We start from the raw sequence: 23,487 nt of genomic DNA on the forward strand, positions 1-23,487 counted from the left end.
ACACTGGCTAAAGTTTAAAGTGCTGCTTCTAGTCTATAAATCACTGAATGGTTTCGGCCTAGAATATGTCTCGGATATGTTTAAAGAATATAAACTGAATAGATATCTTGGATCCGTGGACACAGCTCAGCTGATCAAGCCCAGAGTCTAAACTAAACATGGCGAAGCAGAATTAAGATGCTTTGCTGCATATAACTGCCAGAAGATCTTCTATGTGCCCCAAATGTAGAAACTTTTTTAAAATGATGCTCTTGTAGTCTTAAGTACAATCTGATATCCTCTCAAGGACTAAGAAATGAGGGTGCTGCAATAGCTGCTTGTAGCTGTTTGTGACTGTGAGAACACTGTTATCCTCTCATGGATTGAGAGAAGACTGGTATCCTCCCAGGGCTTGAGAGAAGACCATGTTATCCTTTCATGGATTGAGAGAAGACCATGTTATCCTTTCATGGATTGAGAGAAGACTGGCATCCTCTCATGGATTGAGAGAAGACTGGTATCCTCCCAGGGCTTGAGAGAAAATGGTGTTTTCCTCTCATGGATTGAGAGAAGACTGTTATCCCCTCTTGCATTGAGGGAAAAACTGGGATCCTCTCATGGATTGAGAGAAGATCAATCCATGAGAGAAGACTCAATCCTCTCATGAATTGAGAGAAGACTGGCATCCTCTCATGGATTGAGAGAAGACCGGTATACTTTTATGGATTGAGAGAAGACTGTTATCCTTTCAGGAATAGAGAGAAGACCGTGTTATCTTTTTACGGATTGAGAAAAGGCTGGCATCCTCTCATGGATTGAGAGAAGACTGCCATCCTCTCATGGATTGAGAGAAGACCATGTTATCCTTTCATGGATTGAGAGAAGACTGGCATCCTCTCATGGATTGAGAAAAGACTGGCATCCATGCAGGGATTGAGAAAATACTGTTTTATCCTCGCATGGATTGAGAGAAGACTGGAATCCTCGCAGGGACTGAGAGAAGACTGTGTTGGATTGTTTCAGGCACTGAATAAACTCAGATATCCTCTCAAGGATTGAGAGATGATTGTTTTCTGCTATAGCAATCTGTAATTATGCAAAGAATGATATCCTCCCAGTGACTGAGAGGAGACTGTATCCTCCTAGGTTTTATAGTGCCTATTAGGTACTTTTATTTCTTCACTGTATTCTTAAATTATTTTCCTTGTTTTAATTTCATGTCTTAATTTTTTACAGACTTTGCAATAGCCTTTCTGAGGTGCTAGATCTCAACAGTGTATGCTTTTAATTCTCCTTTTGTTTCAATCATTATTTCTAGTCATTTTTAGTTTGAGGTATTTATATTCTACTATATCTGTTTCTTTGTATTTTCTCATTTGTAAAGCAATTTGAGTGACTGCAAATCACTATGCACTATATCACTATGTATTGGTTTTTGGCACTATCTAGTGCTAACTAATCTACAGTGTGAAAGCACTAATCTACAGTGCTGCAGCACTAATCTACACAATCTAAAGTGTGGCAGCAATAATGTATATATTCACAGCACTATTTAAAGAGCGGCAGCACTGTCTACAGTGTAGCAGTGCTAATCTGCACATTGGCAGCACTGTCTACAGTGTAACAGCACTAATGTACAGTAAGGCAGCACTTATCTACAGTGAGGCAGCATTAATCTACCATGTGGTAGCACCAATCCACTATGTGGCAGCCCTAATCTAGAATGACACAGTCGTATCTACAGATGGTATCACCAAGTACAGATGGCAGCACTTGCCTATGGTGTGGTTGGACTAATCTATAGTGTGGCTGCATGAATCTACACTGACACAGCACTAATCTACATTATGGCAGCACTAAGATACAGTGCAGCAGCACTCTCTACAGTGTGGGATAGAGGACATATTATGGTTATATTATGCAAAACTGAACCTGTACACAAGTATACATACAGGCACACACACACACACACACACACACACACACACACACAAACACACAAACACGCACACACACACACCCAAATACTCACACACACACACACACACACCCAAACACACACACACACACACACACACACACTCACACACACACACACACCCAAACACACACACACACCAAACACACACACACACACCCACACATCCACACCCAAACACACACACACACACCCAAACACACACACCCACACACACACCCACACACCAAACACACCCAAACACACACACACACCCAAACACACACGCGTGCACACACACACACACAAACACCCAAACACACACACACACGTAGCCACTTTGCTATTATCACAAAAAATAATTACCATCATTTTTTCTCCTTTTCAGTCAGCAATGTTAATTATTTCATAACTCTTGTCAATTGAATTGAATAATAACGAGCAGAACTACATGCTTTATCTTGTAAATGTTATTAGAGCATATTTACTACACTGCATAAGACGATGAATCAATTATGCAGTTATTTTTATAGCACCAAAATCAAATGTGCTTTATAACTGAAATCATGGACTAGACTTCATGCTAGTAGTGTAAAACTAAAACTTTTCTTTTTCCAAACTTAATACAGATAATGCAATAGTCATACACAGGCTATATTTTAATAAACAGTAAAAATATTTAAAATGTTATTATAAAATAAGATACTTAACTGACAAAATATATGATAAATAAACCCTTTAAGAACTGGATACTGCATCCAAAGAAAGAAACGGATAAAGAAAAGGAAAAATGTAAACAGGTACCAAAAGGGCGGAAGGGCTTTGGAGATGGGGGCTCTCTCTTAAGGGTTGTCACAGGCCTGTGAACTCAGGCAGGAGGAGCAGAGGGAGATGCATTTTTTGTGGGTGACTGATCCACACCACTGTGTCTTCTAGTTCACCTGCCCCAGTGCTCCTAAAGCTGCCTGGACTCCAGAAAACTGTAGGTCAGCCTTAATGAGAGAGGTACCATGCGTAGTGATCCCCGGTGTCCTGGTGTCTCCCTCCAGTCTCCTGGTGTCTCCCACCAGTCTCCCTGTGTCTCCCTCCAGTCTCCCTCCAGTCTCCCTGTGTCTCACTCCAGTCTCCTGGTGTCTCCCTCCAGTCTCCCTGTGTCTCACTCCAGTCTCCTGGTGTCTCCCTCCAGTCTCCCTGTGTCTCCCTCCAGTCTCCCTGTGTCTCCCTCCAGTCTCCTGGTCTCTCCCTCCAGTCTCCCTGTGTCTGCCCAGCCTCTACTCCTAGCCGACCATTTTCTGCCCCCAGCCCCCAGAACAGCACCCACCCTACGTTTCATTTTGATAAATTACCTGGAGACGTGCACCCCACTTCACTCAGTCACACACAAGGCTGCCGGGTTCCTCCTTGTGGATCAAAGAGAAAAATCCATTATGGAGGAGAAGCCCAAGAACAAGTGTGCCCACTCGTAGCCACTTGGCTGTTGACAGTGTGGAGAAAAGGCTGTTCTACTGCTCCGCACCACATCCCCAGGAGAGCTGTCGGGGTTTCACTGTGGCTAACATTTGTTGAGATTCTATGCTTCAAAAACTTCACAGTGGAAAAAGTGCTGGTAGTAAAATGATGAGTGTAAGCTCAGACATGAGCAGAACTGCTTTTCCACGGCAGTTACATAACAGTGGTGTTGTAGCATAATTGAATTTAAATTGTATTGTAGCTAGACACTCTCTAACAATGTAGCATCAGTGAGGCTATGAGAATATGATAGGCAGGTATGTAATTATAATTTGATCCTAGCCTCCGTTAGTTTCTTAATTCCCCAAAGCAATTGTTCAAATCATGTCTGTTTGGCTGAATAATGTTTGGGTGTCATCATCTCAGGCACTCTCTGCCTGTCACTGTAGTTTCACAATGTGATAATAGTGTAAGGCTGTTAGAGAACACCACACTCAATCATAGCATTACAAACCTTCATAACATTTACCCACAGACAGACTACAACCGAGCAACTCAGTTTGGTAATTCCATCAGCAAATCTGGACTAAAATATTATTTCACATAATCCAGGGATAAACTTTCAATGTAGTACAATAACAATAGTAGTAACAATAATCTTACAGAAGGTGAATCTTATAATCCAGAGATAAACTTTCAATGTAGTACAATAACAACAGTAGTAACAATAATGTTACAGAAGGTGAATTTTATAATCCAGAGATAAACTTTCAATGTAGTACAATAACAACAGTAGTAACAATAATCTTACAGAAGGTGAATCTTATAATCCAGAGATAAACTTTCAATGTAGTACAATAACAATAGTAGTAACAATAATCTTACAGAAGGTGAATCTTATAATCCAGAGATAAACTTTCAATGTAGTACAATAACAATAGTAGTAACAATAATCTTACAGAAGGTGAATCTTATAATCCAGAGATAAACTTTCAATGTAGTACAATAGCAATAGTAGTAACAACAATCTTACAGAAGGTGAATCTTATAATCCAGAGATAAACTTTCAATGTAGTACAATAACAATAGTAGTAACAATAATCTTACAAGAGGTGAATCTTATAATCCAGAGATAAACTTTCAATGTAGTACAATAACAACAGTAGTAACAATAATCTTACAGAAGGTGAATTTTATAATCCAGAGATAAACTTTCAATGTAGTACAATAACAATAGTAGTAACAATAATTTTACAGAAAGTGAATCTTATAATCCAGAGATAAACTTTCAATGTAGTACAATAACAACAGTAGTAACAATAATGTTACAAGAGGTGAATCTTATAATCCAGAGATAAACTTTCAATGTAGTACAATAACAATAGTAGGAACAATAATCTTACAGAAAGTGAATCTTGACCTTCATGTCATGTTGTCAATTTCAGTAGGAGCTTCTGAGCTGCCAGAATATTTAAAACAAAGAGCAATATGCCCAGGTTAGCTGGTTATAGAACAAACACAAAAATAAGACACAGGATGATGCCTCTGGAACACGTGGGTGTGGCAGATCATGGTCTTGGTATTTTGGTGATCAGTGGCACCAGTGGCAACAGGTGTGGTTTTGCATGCTACTGCAATATCAAATCTAATCTTCTCATTGTCTTTAGCTTTACATGCCCTGGTAGCTAGGGCAATAAAGTTTCCCTAATTTTGTAAAACCAAGACAGACTATGATGATGAAATACACACTGCCTCTGCAGAAAATACATGCATTCCTATACTTCTGGAGATGACTGACTGGCTGACAACTTAAAACAAGTGCAATTTATGTCTGCTTGAGGGCACCGGCACTCATTAATTCCCTTTCTGTTATGGAGCGAGATTTGGCGAGTCTACAGTTTAGTTCATTTTGTTAGACATTCTATTGGTTCTATTAATTATGTGAATGCCGATTCACATTCAGCAGCCACAACTGAGTTGTTTGTTCTTATTTGTTATATATAAACTAATCCAGTCAGTTGTATTCAGTTAGTTGGGTAAAGAAGGGAGTAAAAGGGGTATTTAAATGAGGTGGCATAAATAGTTTATATCCGCATGAACAGATTCAAAGAAATGGGACAGAACTTGTAAGCTTTTGCTTCCAATTCATCAGGAGGCAGGAAAATTCCATCTGGGACTTAAAAGTGAGTCTCGGGGGGCAGTAATGTAAGTGCAATTTTGGAACAACGTGGGTTTGAAAATACCACATTGGTGGCAGATTTTGGAACAGTGTGAGTCTGAAAATACCAGATTTTGAATGTCACATATCCAGTTGTGCTGCTCTACCCACAGCAACACAGAAATATTAATTTAATAACAATTGGGCAAATAAGAAAACAATGGGCGATGCCGAACCAAATGAGAACTGGCCCGACCTTACACCACTGAGTATCACTTTCACGAATACAGCCCAGGATCGACACAGCTGCAGTGCAAAAACCTATTCTGAGTTTCAAATATTCATATGATGTTCCAAGGTTCATCAAAAACATATGCCAGTCTAATTTTCAAATTTATATTACATAACAAAGTCAGAAAATGTTCTGGTAGTGGGCAAGTCCATCCCAAAGTCCATCGCAGAACATCGGATTTCTGTGCTTGGAGCAGAAAGTGAGACCAGACCCCAACCCTAACCCTAATGCCAACACCAGTACAGTAAGGGGAAAGCTTATCTTAGCACTTGTGCTGTTGGAGTATTCCCAGGACTTGCTGACAGTACAGAGCCCATCAACCAGCCAATCAATCCTCAACATAACTGCAGTGTGGACAGGGCTGGCAGCTTCAGTACATGAGCATGATATACCATCCTCACTTGGAGCTCTATTTAAATCAGGATGTGAGCATGACATTCCATCCTCATAGATTCATCAGTTCTATTCAATATCTTCCAGTATTGCAGTTTTCATAGGCTGTTGCTGTTGTGTTTGCTGTTTGGGTCTTCATGCCTGCAACAACATAATTTCAACTAAAAAATAAGATAACTGGCAAGTTTCTACTGATTTTTGTTCACATTTGAGTGAAGATCCATTATGTTCCCCAGGGTCGTGCAAAGTAACTGGCTCTATAAGGACAAACTAGGACTGTAGGGGAAATAGCAACACCTTCTTCCAAATTTACCAAAGGAAGCATATGTCAAAAATAAATTAAAAATCCATCCGCAGAGGAAGCCAGGCATGCATGTACACACACACACATACACACACACAGACTTGGAACCCAGTTTTGACTCTAGAAGGCAGTCTTAGCCTATGCTTTTGACTACCCAGCTCAGAATGTGGGTAGGACAGTCAAACATAACAAAGAGTGCTAACTGGCTGTGGACACCAGACCTCAGTTGCAGCGTGCTCTGGCAGGACTGAGATGGCTGCGTGTTTGTGGAGCGTATGAGAGCATTGCTTCCATGGAGGAGAGGAAGATGGACTTCCCTCCAGGCCAGCGAGAAGAGGACAACCAGTTTACACACATGGCTAGTCACAGGGGCCAGGTGTTACCACAGCTACTCAGGTTCTGGATCCAGTAGCAGTGCACTGAACTACATAATCAGGGGTGCCTGAGGAGTTCTCTACCTCCCAGTGTGAAATGGAGTAAAACAGTGGCATTACGGCTTATTACCAGGGCAACGTAGGGGAGCACACAGCCCCCAAGAATATTCAAACCAATGCTTGCATCCCTTGCTTTCTAATACGTTATGTCGTTCATTTTTAATTATCTTGAAGATTAATAAGAAGTATGCATATTTGACAATGGATTTTGTAATTACAGCATCATTTTAGTATAAAATTAACAATGCGAACAACAACAAAAGATTTTGAATCTGTTGGTGACTCTACCAAAACAAAACTCAACCTACATTCTACTTAACTAAAGCAATGTTTTTTTTAAAGCTGGATTTGTGTTTATTTTACCTTGAGAATACGTCCCAAAGCCTCAGGCATCCAGGCCTGCTCACTGAAATCAACTCAACGCAAATCCCTCTACGCCTACAGCTGGGCCTTCCCATCAGCCCCTGCTGTGACACAGGCAAGTAGACACACTCCCATTGACTCATTAGTGCAGAGTGACAGAGTCTCGCACACGCACACACACACACACACACACACACGCACACACACACGCACACACACATACACACACACACACACACAGGTTTGGCTGTGTTTAAGTTCAGCACGTCAGCAGGATGTGGGGCTCCTGTTTATAATAGCAACACTTACAGCAATTGTGCATCATTATCCATCATGGTGGGGCCAAATCTGGGTAAGGTTAACCACATCAGTCAGTAGAGTGTGAAACAAAATCCCTGTCCTACTGTTAGCACAAACGACACCGATGCGCATGACAGCAGAAGACTGCAGTGTGTCTGCTGTGCATAATCAGCTTGGTACCCGAGAGGAGGCTCCGTCGTTAGAGTAGAGCTGATGCTAACTAATGCTGCTACTAAGCATATGGCCACTTCATCGAGTGGCCTGTGCTGCCAGACCCCCGGATACACAGGCCCTTGCACAGGGTTACAGCAGCTCGCTCAAAGTTATGCATGGCCATCTTTATTAACGAGGCTTGCAGCACCTCCTGCCAAAGATTGTAATGGAAAAACAATAGAAGAGGAAAATAATAAAAGAGAAGAGAAATGTCACTGCACATTTTTCATCTTCAGGCCCCTCACCGGGTGGTTTGATTGGCAGGTCTGCCTCACCGCTCTTTATTAGACTGTAAATAAAACTGAAGGAGTCTTCACACAGACACAGACGAAAACAGTTCAGCAAGCCACAAGAAGGGAAGGAGGCTCTGAGGAGCAGAAGAGCCCAGCTCAGCCACCACTCACGTTTAATCAGCCAAATCACTCTACAACAACAGTGGGTCACATGGCCGGCCCCCAGGAGCCCATCGCGGAGAAAAGGACAGCTCCTTTCCCCCACAGCTAAGCTGCAGACCTTCACTGTGGAAGAGCAGGGGAAAGGACTCACAGATCCATAAACAAAGGAGGTCAATTCTTCTGCAGGGGGAGCAGACACACACACACACACACACACACACACACACACTCAAATACACATGCACACATACACAAGCGTGGGCACACACACACGCCCACGTACAAATACGCTCGCACACTCAGTCAAGCACGCACGCTCGCGCACGCACACACACGCACACACACACTCACACACACACACACACACACACACACACACACTAGGCTCATACACAAGCACAAAGCCACTGACTGATGTCCAGTAGTGGAGCAGTACAGAAAAAAAGTGTGCAAGAGGAAGAACATTTGTCAGGCAACTAGTGAAGAAAAGAGCACGCGGGCACTGGCTTGTAATGGAGGACCCTCAGCAGCTCCCCACAGCCCCTGCTTGACATCCTTCACCCTGTAGGATGAGCCTGTGCACTGGAGCCAGCCTGGGGCAGGCGGGGTCTCCTAGAGCAGGTGGGGCCTCCTGTGGGAGGCGGGGCCTCCTGGGGATATACTGATGTGTAGTGCATGGTGCAGGGATGAATAGAGAGACAGCATGGATGACCATGACTTTCAGTTTTTATTAAAAAATAAAATCCACCCACAATTACTGATTTCATCAGGTATGCAGGTGATATCAAATCAACACATATGAGACAGAAAGGCATCGACTGACGTTCACTCTGCTGTTGTCATGTGAAAGGTGCTCCGCTCAGTAGACTGATACACAGACTGCACTGTGCATAATAACTCTCGTATTCCTGTGCTAACAGCTTTACAACTAAAAAATATACAATCAAAAATATGAACATAACATCTCAAGTAAAGTCATTAGAATATACAAACCTGTTTAGTGACAGTCAGACGAGTATATGATTAGCACAGGAGTTTGCCATGCTTCGATCACTTTACTATTGAACTATACACAAATGGTCAGGTTCTCCTGATGAGTGCTAATCCTGGGAATTATCAACTCAACCGCTAATCTAGGTTCTCTGCACTGAAAATTATTTTAGTCGAGGACTAAAGCTGTGTCTAGAAAAGCAGCTCATTATGTATCAAAGAGCCTGCCCAGGCCCGTGGCAAATTTAGGAATTTATACATTAGAAAGCAAAGGCAAATTTAGGGGGTCCAAATCTATAAAGCAAAATAAACAAACAACTAAAAACAACCAAGTAAACAAATATATTCTTTTTTATATAATTGTTAATGTTGTTTTTATTGTTTAAAACACTTTATGGACTTGGACCACCTAAATAAAATAGAAACACAAATCAAGAATTGCAGTAAGTTTGTCAGAATTGCAGTAAGACCACAGAGGGAGGTCAGTAATAACAGGACAAATCAGAATAACATTAGTGAGAGACATAACATGTTCACTAAAAGTTGCTTCATGAGATTATGAATTAAGAACTGAGTCTGGGATGAGTACAAGTCAACTTTCGAGTCTTAGTGTGTAATTGTAGTTTAATCCCATTATTAAAGGTATTGTGGCAGCACAGAGGGCACAGCAAGGACTCCCAGGATGCCATGTGCCTCCCCATAGCCTGTAAACTGGTCAAAAATGAATGTTTAATGTTTAAAAGAGTGGCTGATTTGTGTGTGTCTCCCTTAGTTCATTAGCTAGCATTTCTAGAGCGCTACCCTCTGTGCATGTCTGTCATTTTAACTGTCCTCTCGTCATTTTCCTCACCACTTAATTGAGATTCTGTTGCTGTACATAACACACTCACCGAAGCGATGATTTCCAGCGCTTTCGACACGCCGATGCTAAAGTATGGTAAAAAAAGTAAACGCATCTGAAGAAGACAGCACGTGCAGCTAAATGCAGCATTTAAAAGAAACAACTTGAAATGGTTTTTACTGTTCATATCATAACTGCGCTCTCTGACTATTTTAATTGCTAAACCAGTTGAAGTTGGATCAGGTATTAAAATAATATGATCTTTCTCTAAAACCTGAGCTAGATGCGCTGACAATGTCTAAATAACAGCATGCGTGCTACCCTGTGGGTTCAAGCTGTTTAGCCTCTTACTTTTACAGCCATCATTTACTGCCTGCTCAGCAGACTTTTTTCTATAAGCCTTCTATAAAGTTTTTTCTAAAGGCGCCTTAGTTAGTGTTGGAACCTGCGTTGAAAGAGAATAGCTTTGCAATAAATTATAGCAAATGACCACACTGAAACTTGAAGGCAAGATGTCTTGAAGTTTTATTCAAATATTAATTTATTCTTCCGCTCACTGAATCTCAAACCGAGTCAGGAGTTGCTGACGGGAATCCCTGTCTCTGCCGGACAAATATAAAATACCTGCTCCGCTTTGCATAGCTTGTGAAAACCGTGCTAGCTATGAGCCACTGCAAAAACACATGGAGAGAACATATAAGCAAGGTGATTTTTTTGGATTCACTCTGCTGATGTCTACGCATAACATCATATGCTGAACAACTTTCTCCCAAATGAGTGGGTGAAAACAGTTTATGTAAACCTAGTTACATAAAAGAAAAGCTTGGGGTGGCTTCCAGGGTGGCCAGGAGCATGTATGTTGTTCATTTATTCAAGATTTTACAGTTGTCGTGATTATAGTGATCCATAAGGCATCTTATGCAGTTCCTCGCAGCAGAGAGAGGACTGCGAAATTCAGGATCCCAGGCTGCTGGTATACTGCAGCCAGAGAGAAGAACACAAGGAGACCAGAGCACCAGACAGGCTAACACAGCGGGAGCAGAGCTCCAGCGAGAAGAAATCAGGTAGACCACAGCTCCAGAGAGAAGTACATAGGTAGACCAGAGCTCCAGGGAGAACATAGGTAGACCAGAGCTCCAGGGAGAACATAGGTCGACCAGAGCTCCAGAAAGAAGAACACAGAGGGACCAGAGCTACAGAACAGATATGCCATATAGAAGACAAGCATCTAATCAGTTTCACCAATTATGTCTTTATTAGACAGAAGTTCACTGTGGAATTAAATGTGTGATTAGATACACGCTCCATGCGCAACAAATCAGAAAGAAAACATGATTTAGTGCAGCAGACAGAGGTTGATTGGCTAACAGAAAATGCCTGGCTCATATAAGAAACATGCACTCCCCTTCCACAAAAGAAGAGGGATGATTGTACTGACACTACCTGTTAAGGTGATAGCAGTATATGAATTTCTTCTCCATTGTGCTCCCTCTCTCCCCTTACTCTCTCTCTCTCTCTCACTCTCTCTCTCTCTCTCTCTCTTTCTCTCTCTCTTACTTTCTCTATTGTGAAGCATTACTCTCATAGGCAGGAAGTGTTGGTCAAAGCTGAGTTATCTGTTCTAAAGAAGCAGCTATAGCCTTCAGCTGATACCACAATAAATCCAAGGTCTCTTTCCCAAAGCTGGTCGATTGTGAGGAGAGGAGGTTTATCTCACTGTAATGTGCTGTGTATCACACAGAAAACCTTCATGAATGAGTAACTAGACCTGCTGTAGGCAACTGTGAGGGGCAGGAAACCCCTTCAAAACTCTCTTTTTTGAAATCCCGGAACCTGTAAGATTTCTATGACCGTTTGCACACGTTTTCGACGTACATAACAGTACATTATACGTGCATGGAGGCACGGAACAGCTCGCACCCAAACCTGACGGAAATAACCAAAACGAAGCTTTGGGTGGCGGTAAAAAGGAAGAAAAGGACAATCCTACGCTGACTCTTGTCCTGCTTGCTTCATCACTGAGAAAGCATCTTTGCCTCCGGGAAAAAGGAAGGAGAGGAAAAAAAAAGATTTGATTACACCTTTGAATGCAATTTCATCTGGGCAGAAGGACAACACTTTCATCGCTTCAATTGTTATTTCTGTGTGAAACAATTGACCGGCATTTCATCTTTCTGCTCTCCTGGGATGCTCACATGTTTGCAGTAGCACAGTGTGAACAGACAGTAAGAAAATGATTCCTTTATAACTTTTAAGCCATAGTGTTCAGTTCTCTCAGGATAAGGCACAGAAAAAGGAAATCTGGAAAATGTAGGCATACCCATCCAAGGATGGACTACTAAGAACCTTGTTAATTCTGTTTTTGAGAGAATGATATTTAAATGTACAGGGGTACCTAACACTTTGTAGAGTCATGAAAGATTTAATGTTTGTTTTGGCATTATTGATTCCAATATTTATGCCATCAGTATTTGCAGAAAACTGACATAACAACTGAGAAACCTGTGCTGTTCTGTCAAGATATGTTCAGAGGTGTGTATGTTGTAATTAAATTAATACATTTTTAATACTGCAGCATATTTGGCAACTTTGAGATCTCAGAAAGAGCAAAATTCTCCAACAGGTCCTGGAGTCCTGTAATGACTAGAATATGTTGATTCCATTATGATTATGATTATGCATAAAATTCTCAAAATATCAAGCCAACAGTAAATGCACATTTATGTAAAAATATCTAGGTGAGCTCATCCAGTGATAGGCTACCTCAATCTTGTCCCTCAGCCCCCATCTCTCATCCTTGAGCTGTGTCCTTCATCCCCTTGCCCTGTCCCTCATCCTCCTGCCCTGTCCTTCATCCCCCTGCCCTGTCCCTCATCCCCCTACCCTGTCCTTCATCCTCCTGCCCTGTCCTTCATCCCCCTGCCCTGTCCTTCATCCCCCTGCCCTGTCCCTCATCCCCCTGCCCTGTCCCTCATCCCTCATCCCTCATCCCCCTGCCCTGTCCCTCATCCCTCATCCCTCATCCCCCTGTCCTGTCCCTCATCCCTCATCCTCCTGCCCTGTCCTTCATCCCCCTGCCCTGTCCCTCATCCCTCATCCCTCATCCCACTGCCCTGTCCCTCATCCCTCATCCCCCTGTCGTGTCCCTCATCCCTAATCCCCCTGCTCCGTCCATCATCCCTCATACCCAATTTCTTACTGATAAGTCACTGGTAAAATTTAGGTAATTCATTAATGTACTCATATAGCTATCTAAATGACGTCCCACAACATGTTGCACACAGCTTGGTAAAATCCAGAACGTTATTCTTTGATGTGCCCATACTCAGTAGATTTGACATACCCCTACTTTATTTAGCAATCATCTATTGTTTTTCTTGAACATAAAATGTTATCTGAGCACAGATATCTTCAGTCACTGAATTTTAAATTGAATGGTAAAAATTACAGTGATTGACAAAACACATTTTTCTTTTTTGGAGACAATTATTTACAAATCTTATGTTGCACCACTTAACCTGCACAGATAAGCTTCACCATCCCACTTGTTCAATGTCTCATTTTAGCCCATTTCATAGCTTACACTATGCCTTCCTCCTCTTGATCAGCTGTCCTGGTGCTTTTGCTTTTCCATTTGTTGCTCTCATTCATTGCTGTTCAGTTGGTCTTTTAATAAAGAACTTTGTGGTTTTGGACTCATATGTGTTGATTCACATGCCATGTCTCAGCCAGCATATCTTTATTCATTCCCAGAGCATTTCTGAACTTTTTAACAGCGAGGGTAAAAACTGTCAACGTCAAGCTTCACTAAAATATCTGTTATACAGCAGTTTTCCATGTCAATGTTATGATGACAGTACAGAAGATACTACAGAGCATTTTTTAACTCCTCACTTATTTCAAGTTTTCCACCATCCTCAGTTGACAAGCTGAGTCAGGTCATCAGCATTATTGTGACATAACAAGAAACCTCTGACCTGCAAAGTCTGTTGTCGTAGTGTCCAATGTCATTTCACCTTACACAGTGTCATGACACATCCTAATATAGCACTGGTAAACCTTTTTTGAACATATTGCACTTTTAAGAGTTGCTTTTAAAAGAGGGTGGTTTGTACACTTACATTTTCAAGGTCAAAAATATACTGTTACTTTTTTACATAAATTATGCTCCTCCTCTTAAAGTTTTAAATACAGTTCAAAGTTACTTAAGTAAAATATTGCCCAAAAATGTATCGTCTGACATAGTTGTCAAAATGGACGTTGACAAAAGCAGCTTTTATGGTAGCTCGTGCTTGCTGGAAGCGGCATTTGTAAATGTTGATCTATGTTTAAGTCAGTTGTTATGAAGGGCTTGTCACAAAATAAGACAGGGAGCCAGGTGCTAGGCATCAGCACGTTCTCTTTATAAAACAGCAGTGCAAAGGGATAATCCAAACAGCAAAGCAAAGGCAGGCTCAGGTCAAAAGACTAGAACACCGCAGGAAAAAGAGCGTTTTCACCAGTGCAAAAGGAAATCAAAACACTGGAGAGACAGGTAAACAAAAAACGCTCAGTATGCTTAGTTAGGCAGAGACAATGGTTCGCAATGAGGGACTGGGGAAAAAGAGATTAAATAAGGAAGGTTAAAGGAATAAACAGTGCAAGCAATCAGGATTCAAGAGACGATGAAGAAGGTGGGCGTGGTCGACTGGTTGTTCTGGGAATGTAATTGGTAGACATAACAGGGCTTATGTAAGTGTCATGTAGCCTTCTAAATAGTGCCCTTCAGTACAGAGGTACCCTTGAAATGATACTTGTTATGATATTTACATTTCAATCAGGTGACCAATTATTAAGACCAGATGGCTATTTATATGGGTAGTTATCTAGTTAGCTAGCTTAGCTAAATCATTGTACATGAAGTTGATCAGAAGAAATGTCAATAAATAAAATCTGTAACAGCAGAATTTTTTTTTTCTTGAACGAACTCTTGAGTATGGCGCATACATTACTAAAAACCATGACTTTCTTTTCTGTTCTTTTTGGTTTCTTGTAGTTAGATTATACACAGCTAGCCATATATTGTTTTTCTAGCTGAGCATCCTTGATGTCATCAATTAAGTAAAAGGTTACTTATGTAAATTGCTACCCACCCAAGCTTACCAGTGTTACATAACTTGATTGCACTTACAATATCAGTAGATTACCACAATACTATGTGTGTTCCATTTGAAATGTGAGTGAAATCAGAATGAATGTTAATTTAATAATGTCACTTTTGTTTTCAGCCAGCACTGTTGAATATTAATGACTATGTAGTTACCCTTTAAAGTTCCAGAAGCTAGAATGTAAAACAGAAATATGGCATATGTATAGAAGTTAAAATATTTTATAGAAGCAAAGCTCTACCTTTAAGCCCAATACTCTGACTCTGAGCCCAATACTCTGAGCCTAATACTCTGACTCTGAACACAATACTCTGACTCTGAACACAATACTCTGACTCTGAATGCAATACTCTGACTCTGAACACAATACTCTGACTCTGAGCCCAATACTCTGACTCTGAATGCAATACTCTGACTCTGAGCCAAATACTCTGACTCTGAGCCCAATACTCTGACTCTGTACGCAATACTTTGACTCTGAGCCAAACACTCTGACTCTGAATGCAATACTCTGACTCTGAACACAATACTCTGATTCTGAGCCCATTATTCTACCGCTGAACCCAATTGGAGTGGAGTTTATCCCATTCTTTTATTGGCTATGTGCCACACCTGCAGTATAGTGAATAGAATAGCATGTGTCCTATATATCCAACCTGATGTCCTGAACTAAAAATAACTGATCAAATAACTGATGAAAATGTTTACATTTAGTAGACCTCTCTAAATGACAGTCAGTGATTGGTTCTGAGAGGAGGGTCACTAGTGGCAGAACCCACTACCTGAGCCTTACTATACTAAAATAGTTTACAACCAGCTTCTCCGCTTACTTCTCCTACTATTTATGCTGTTTTCTTTTTCTGACCAAAAAACAAATGTTTATCTCTATCGTCTATGGTCCATTCCATTGTGTGTGACGTGAGAGTATGGGTGTGTGTATATGATGTCTATATGAAGGGACTGTGTGTGAGAGGAGGAACACCTCCAAACTGAGGTTTTTCTTACCTATCCTTTGTGATCTCCTGGGTTATTGTCTATAGATGAGATGGATCAAATCAACAGCCAAAGACGTGTTTTCAGAAGTCTGTACATCTTAGGTATGGTTAGGGTTAACCCTAACCCTGTACATTTTAGGTAGGGTTAGTGTTAACGCTCATCCTGTATAGCTCAGGTAGGGCTAGAGTCAACCCTAATCCTGTACATTTTCGGTAGGGCTATGGTTAACTTTAAGCCTGTACATCTTAGGTCCGTGTGAACTGACTGCTGCTATAAAAAAGGAGGATCAAATCAGGTCCAGTAAACAGGTGAATACAGGTTTCTTACTACAGATGGTCCCTTTTGTGTAACTGTGCAAGTCAGTATGTTCATTTGTCATAATTATATGCTCTGTGGGCTAAAGGTGCTGTGTGGTTTCTCATTTTTCAAGATTTATACCCAGTAGCAGGGAAGCTTGCTCCATTCTGACCACAAGTGGACTGTTGCATTCTGTGTCTGCACATCAAAGACCTGCATGGCTAGGTCTAGGTTCCTACTGTTGTAGGACCTGCTGAGACTGCAAGATTAGCTTTTCCTCTTGGATGATTTTTAGCATGCGGTAACTAAGCAGTTACAGTTACACAAGATCAGCCTAAAGGAAATTGATCAGAGTTTGTTTCTTAAACGCATCTTATACTGAATGTCTTCAGGAAGGCTGTGCTTTCTGTCCCTCTGGTAGTTTTTCAAATTATCTCATTTTTATTTTCCATTATCATTTGTATATCCATAACTAATTATTCACTTATTCGTAAAATGTCACTTGTGTGTTGTTATTAAACTCATGTATTCCTTTGTTATTAAAGTCATCTTGATGTCCTTTCCCTCATTGCTCAAGTCCCACATGCATTCAGAAAATGTGCGCTTGAAACAGAACAGAACAACACTGAACTACGACAAAATGCAAATTTTAATTAATTGTTAATTTGCTAAGAACTAGCACACTATAACTCTGCTTTCCATTCAGTGTAAGCACAACAGATCCAAATAGTCTTCATTGCCTAGATTTGGCCTTCAGATAGGTTCCGGAACTGCAGAGCCCACCTTAGTGAGTAGAGGCACTTTACCTGGTCCATTAGCGTCTTTGTCAGGTCTGTGGACCTAAGATGCCTCTGATCAATACTGCAGTCTTAAGAATGGCTTGCGGGTTGTACTGAACCCCCCTACCCAAGCTGAAACTTATTCCTCCAGTAGATTTTCCAGTGCAACCCACAGATGTCAGTTTAAAGACCGTCCCCCTGAAGCAACTGGGGACTAAACGCCTTGCTTGAGGCTAAAACAGCATTGGGACATCTTCATTCATAGTCCTCAGACCACTGAACTACCATCGCCCTGACTTAACCACACCATCAATCACTGTTATCTCCACAGCTATCGCAGGGAGGGCAGGCAGCAGATCTAAGCTTCCAGCATCTGGAACATTTTCTGAGATAGAAAAGAATTGAAAGGGAGAATATACTGTAATAGCTTGTGAACAAAAAGGCAAAACCACCGGGTTTTTGTTTTGGTATGTATTCTGCCAGAGTCAGTGATCTCTTGGTTTTTTTTTTTTTAATTAGCAAACCATATCTTTCCTTTATAAGAGCATATAAATAAAAAATCATGAACAGAACAGGGCAATTAATGTGTGTTTTCACTTCAGATTGAGCGCGCTCTGTATGGGCTGTCGGAGCTCATAGATGCAGCACTGCTACGTGTACAGCAGTGTGTGGACACAGAAAGGGCTTACCCTGAGCAGCTGAGTGCAGGCCCACACATCTGCACAGATATTTCCAGAACATTTAACAGGTCAAATACCCCCAGACAGGACATAAATAAGCACACAGGCCTAGTTCAGAAGCAGCCAAAACAAGAAACATATTCATCAGACCCAGTAAATATGGCTGAATTATTAAAGGGACTCATTGACATCCCAGATCACTGCTAGCTAACAAAAGTCTATAGTCTCTTGGTAATTTTTTTTCTTTAAGTAATTATTTCGGAACATCAGTTCTTTAAACAAAAACATGTCCCTATAAATCTTAAAGCGAGTAAGTGCCCCTCATAGAGCCAAATAACAATTACTAGAAATCTGCCACTTTCCCATAAAAGGATTAAATTCAAATCTATATAAGCATTGAGAGCACTTGGCATGGCTTTGTTTCGCTCCTCTGCAAATTCCATCTCATCTCGCCGTATGACACAGACGAGCACGCACGCACGCACGCACGCACGCACGCAGGCAGGCTTCCCTTTCCCCAAAGCCCACGAGCTGCTCACAATCCCAGCACCATCAGTGCCTTTCACAATAATTACAAATATAATGGAGAAGATAAAGAGACATTGAAAGAGTCCCCACAGCAACACTGCAGTGCTCTCAAACACACAGTCACTTCTCCAAACACTCTACTGTCAGCACAGGCTTCTAATAGACCACCAATCTTAATTTCTATTTACATACAAGCCTGCATGCACACATACCTACATAAACATACAAGCACATCCATGAATTGTAATCATTAAAACTGTTCCATTGTCTGGGAATGTTGTCATAACCTGCATCCACATCCAACATAACTGACTTTCTCTGACAGATACTTTTGCTGGAATTGAGAATTGTATTTTCTTTTGTTTTTCTGTTTTCTTCAGAAATATAAATTATATAAATGAATCTGATTATTAATTGTTTTCCAATGTTAAAAATGTTCAGACTAAAAGGGACAATAAAGCACTGGAATAATTAAGATGTTTTATATCAGTTTGGTAAACAATGCTTTGGTATACAGTGTTTTGAAATGCTTTGGTATACAGTTAATGAAATGTTGCCCTGATTTGGCTGGTGTATGTATCACCCAGTGGTGGGAGAGAATAATGGAGAATGAGATTTTGGCTCGTTAAAATCCCACTGCTGTTGTGAGATCAGTGGACTGTTATTGGGGCACTGTGTCTTTCACTGGCCTGAGGGCTAGAACAGGCAGGCTTAAGCACCAAAGGGGAACAAGCTGTTGTTTAGGCTTGCTACTCCCAAAGCATATTCTCTTCATTATGCTGTCCTTTTGCCTTTCCCCCTCAATCTCTCATACCAACATCTCTTTATATTCTACTACCACCAGAAATCAAACAATTCCGTGTGTGTGTGTGTGTGTGTGTGTGTGTGTGTGTCCATTGCTCACCTCTCTTCGCTCCTATCCCCCTCTCTTAAGAGTGCTCGACCACAATATATTGATGAGTCCAATTACAAACATTTCCCTCATCACCCCAAATTATATGTATGCAACAAACCACTGTGGTTATTTTTATTTACACTTTTCCATTTTTTATGACATTCCACAAATGCTCATAAATTGACCAGAAAAACACTTAAAACTAATTGAGTTTGATTTCAGTACAATGCAAGTTCAATATGAACTATAAATGTCAAACTCCAACGTTTTGGGAGGACTGCATCAATAAATTGCTGAACATTCTAAACCAACCACTAATTAGGTCTGAAAATAAGTCACGATAGCTTCAAAAATGTTCAAGGAAACTGCAAGACACTGTGATGCTTGGAATTAAGTCCATTTAAAGAGAAGCTGGAACATCTTAAACAATAGAACGCGCAAAATTCCAGGTTGTAAAAGAAAGATGGTCAACACATACTTATAATGAATGGAAATCTGCCCAACAGTGGTGACCTTAGAAAATGCATCCATCACTGTGACAGAAGCTGCTATGGACACCAGTTACCTAACTGGTGCTCTGATGGTGCTGACATAACAACATCTCACAATTTTTAAACCAACCAGAATGTGAAATAAATGAATATAGATTCTACTGGAGTTTGTAAGTAATTACATAATTTCATTCTCAGAGTTTTGTATTTATAGATTTGATGTGTGCAGTAATTGGTGGCTTTTCAATCGCCTGAAGAAAATGTTCATGTTCTGCAGTTTTCTACATTACTCCCATTGGTACAGCCCATCTCAGCTTGTAGGCTTTCTGTCTTTTTGTGGTAATAGGCTGTGTCTTTATTCCAGCTGTTGTGCTCTGTATAAGATGTCTGGATTTTATTTGTTTTCGCTAGGGAAGTGAGAATGGAATCACATTGGTTCCAGTTACAATAACCCAGATAACAGCATCCAGAAATGCTTCATTAAACAAAACAAGCAAACAAACAAGCAAATAAATAAATAAATAAATACATACATTTTGCCAAAAAAAAAAGAAAAAGAAAAAAAGAAAGGAAAAGAAAAAAGCAGGCTACAGTAATCAAAACTGCAATTCTGACTAAATAATTGTGAAGAATGATATTTGGGGTCACTGGTCACTGGTTGGGGTTGAGGTTACATACAGGGATGCTGGGTACATTAAAGTTCATTACTAAATCGGATAAAAATCCTGTGATTACATGACGTCTCCAGGGTGAAGGCCATGTGCACTCTTAACAAATACCTCTGAATCGGACTTCCTCCTCCCTTCTCAGGTTGTTTTTTACTTCAGTAACTATTCCTTCGGAAGCACGCGGTTCTAGAACAGTCGTCTATTTCCATACTCACGTACTGAAATAATAACGTCAATAATAAGTGTGTTACTGATATATGAAGAACTGTACTGATCTAAACTCCAAGGTGAAATTAGTGAATAGAATTTTAAAAAAACAACAACAACAACAGCCAGGTTAAACCTGCATTTCTTTCCTAAACCTGCCTTTCGTTCATCTTGATACTAACTGGCTCTTAGCTGGAACAATTTAAAGTGTATGATCTTATTCGTTGTGTGGACGTTAATACTGGATTGACATTGGGTTGACAGAGCAATTCCTCACCTTTATCGCCAGCGCACACCTCATACCTTTGTTACTCCCTCTCCTCCGCCGGTACTGTACTTTAAACATCGTTGGAAGGCAATAACGGCGGTACTGTAACCTCACGAACAAGCACTAACCCGGCTACGTAACTTTACTGTATGGTGAAAACGCACGCATTATGCTTATTTTAACCGGAGGCATTTTGTCTAAGAAAATTACAACTACTAGCATAGAATGATGCAGATATATATATATATATATATATATAGAGAGAGAGAGAGAGAGAGAGAGAGAGAGACTAGCTTTCTCTACATGTATTCAATGCCCCCCACCCCAACACACACGAGCGCGCGCGCGCACGTTAAAATGTTTCACGGTATCTTAATTATTTGTTTCCCTGAAAAACCGACAGACTTAAGCAATCACTGCAGCGTCATATGCCGCCCTTGAATACCACAAACACAAACTTTTATCTTAAAATAAAGATATAACTTACAATCAGATAAATAATGCCACAGGAAAGCTGCTCCCACTTGCAAGCAGAGCATACATTTATAGAACTGAAGACACTGTAAAATAGAATAACCGGGTGGCAAACGGCAGTGAAGAGAATTTAACAGACGTTGCAGAATACCATAACAAAATCACATCAGTTTATTCAAGGAGTATCATTCAATCTGTATATTCGATAGGACTATTGACTCTGATTTACGACACTGGCGCGACTGTTGGAACAAAACGTAATGAAACAAACACAGAATGGAACCATACGAATAAATTATTTTTCATTAAACTTTTATCAAAATGCGACTGCATCATGTTTATCAAAAAGTAGGAAAATAACTTACCCCCCAAAATTAATCGGATTCCGATGTCAGTAAAGGCTGGGGGTAATCATCGCATCGGGTGAACGGAAAGAAAATACCTCTTCGTCTTGCCGTAATTTTATTCGAAATTATGAAGGAATATCCCAATCAGGCAGGGCTGAAGTTGTCATGAGGGGTGTCTATTCCAAAGCCGAGACGCATACTGCCTACCTTTGAAATGTTCAAAATGCGCACAGAATATCTCTTAGCCGCTGCAGGTCAAAACTTCAAATTTTGAATAAAAACTGAAGGGAAATATGAGGGGCAAATAGAAAGCTAATATAAAACAGCAATGAAGTCTGTATTGTGTCAGATGCGCGGTGCTGACCGCGGATTTTCCAGTCCCTCACCGCGATGCAAAGCCATTGCCGGCGCACAGGCGCGCTCTTCGGGAGGCAGCGCCGCGGTAAGGACAGATATCTACGGATATCTACGGATACCTCACAAGTCCTCTGTATGAGCACATCCGACGGGGCTTTTCTCCACAGTGCTGCTATGTGCACACTCGCAACCCTGACAGCTTAGTGAACGTCTCCGCGGTCCTAAAGCCTGCACTGCGTCTCCGCCGGTGCTCAACAAGCGACCGGGCGCCAAAACGCGCGTGTTGTATCCATATCAGTAAAAGAGAGAAGAACGTATTGAAATCACGGCGGAAGCTAAAAAGCCTTTTTTTTTTGTCATGAAGTTGATTCCGGCGCGTCGCTTACAGTTGATGAAAGTTGAGGATCTCGAGACTCCATCCTCCCCCTCAGTGGAACGCAGACTCAATGAGGACCAGCGGGTAATGCAGCTCGAGCTAAAAGGTATGCGCACTGCCGCCCGATGGAAACAACGGAGAAGCTTCGCAGCTCGGTTCAGATCGTCGGGGTACGCGCCCCGTCTCCCTCCACCGCTCGGTTCAGATCGTCGGGGTACGCGCCCCGTCTCCCTCCAGCGCTCGCACGAGCTGCCGTAATGCAGGTGAGCGCCGCTCCAAAGCAGGCTCGTGACAATCCAGCGCAAAAGCGTGGAGTCTCTGCGTCTCTGCGTCTCTTCCCCTCTCTCTAAGATCACTGTGCCCTGTGAGGCTTTAATGACACAGTGTCATTAGTAGAAAATGCGAGCCCTAAAAGGCAACAGGAAAAAAAGTGTTACAGAGTGAAAAACTAATTCATTTACGTAGAATCGTCACTTGACACATTTAGGTCAAATCGCTTTGATATAATGATAATAAAATTGCTGCACAGCGTTCTTTTATTGTATGTTTAAAAGCATGGTAAAACTAAAATAAAATTAAAATAACATAACATGATGTTTTTAATAACACTAAAAAAGTGAAAGAAAATAAATTTTAAGGAAACATTAAAACTGGAAAAATAAACAAAACATTTTATAAAATAAAAAGAACAACAATTAAATGCTAGCTAAATATGGTTTCATCTGTTTCATTGGTAAATCATTCCAAATTTAGGGGGCAAAAGGGCAAAATGCCCTTCTTTTTTCTCCTCTCATTTTGTACATCATTCTGGAAATGTTCAATATTTCTAATATTTAAGAATCCTTCAGGTATTATGAAATGTATAAAGATGCAACAATTAGAATATAAAATCCAGTAAAAGAAGCATAA

General features: G+C 40.9%; 1 protein-coding gene across 4 annotated transcripts in view; it reads right to left on the reverse strand.

Moving 5' to 3' along the window:
• il1rapl1b (interleukin 1 receptor accessory protein-like 1b) overlaps positions 1-22,895 on the reverse strand; it is a 294,511-nt gene extending 271,616 nt beyond the window's left edge. For all 4 annotated transcript variants that reach the window (XM_027011408.3, XM_027011407.3, XM_035520914.2 and 1 more), the window contains exon 1: positions 21,864-22,895. The gene's annotated coding sequence lies outside the window, so the exon portion shown is untranslated. The remainder of the gene's footprint in view (positions 1-21,863) is intronic.
• Positions 22,896-23,487: the final 592 nt, after the last annotated feature.

This window comes from Electrophorus electricus, chromosome 23 (assembly GCF_041902795.1).
Source record: "Electrophorus electricus isolate QZ-2024a chromosome 23, ASM4190279v1, whole genome shotgun sequence".
NCBI classification, from domain to species: Eukaryota; Metazoa; Chordata; class Actinopteri; order Gymnotiformes; family Gymnotidae; genus Electrophorus; species Electrophorus electricus.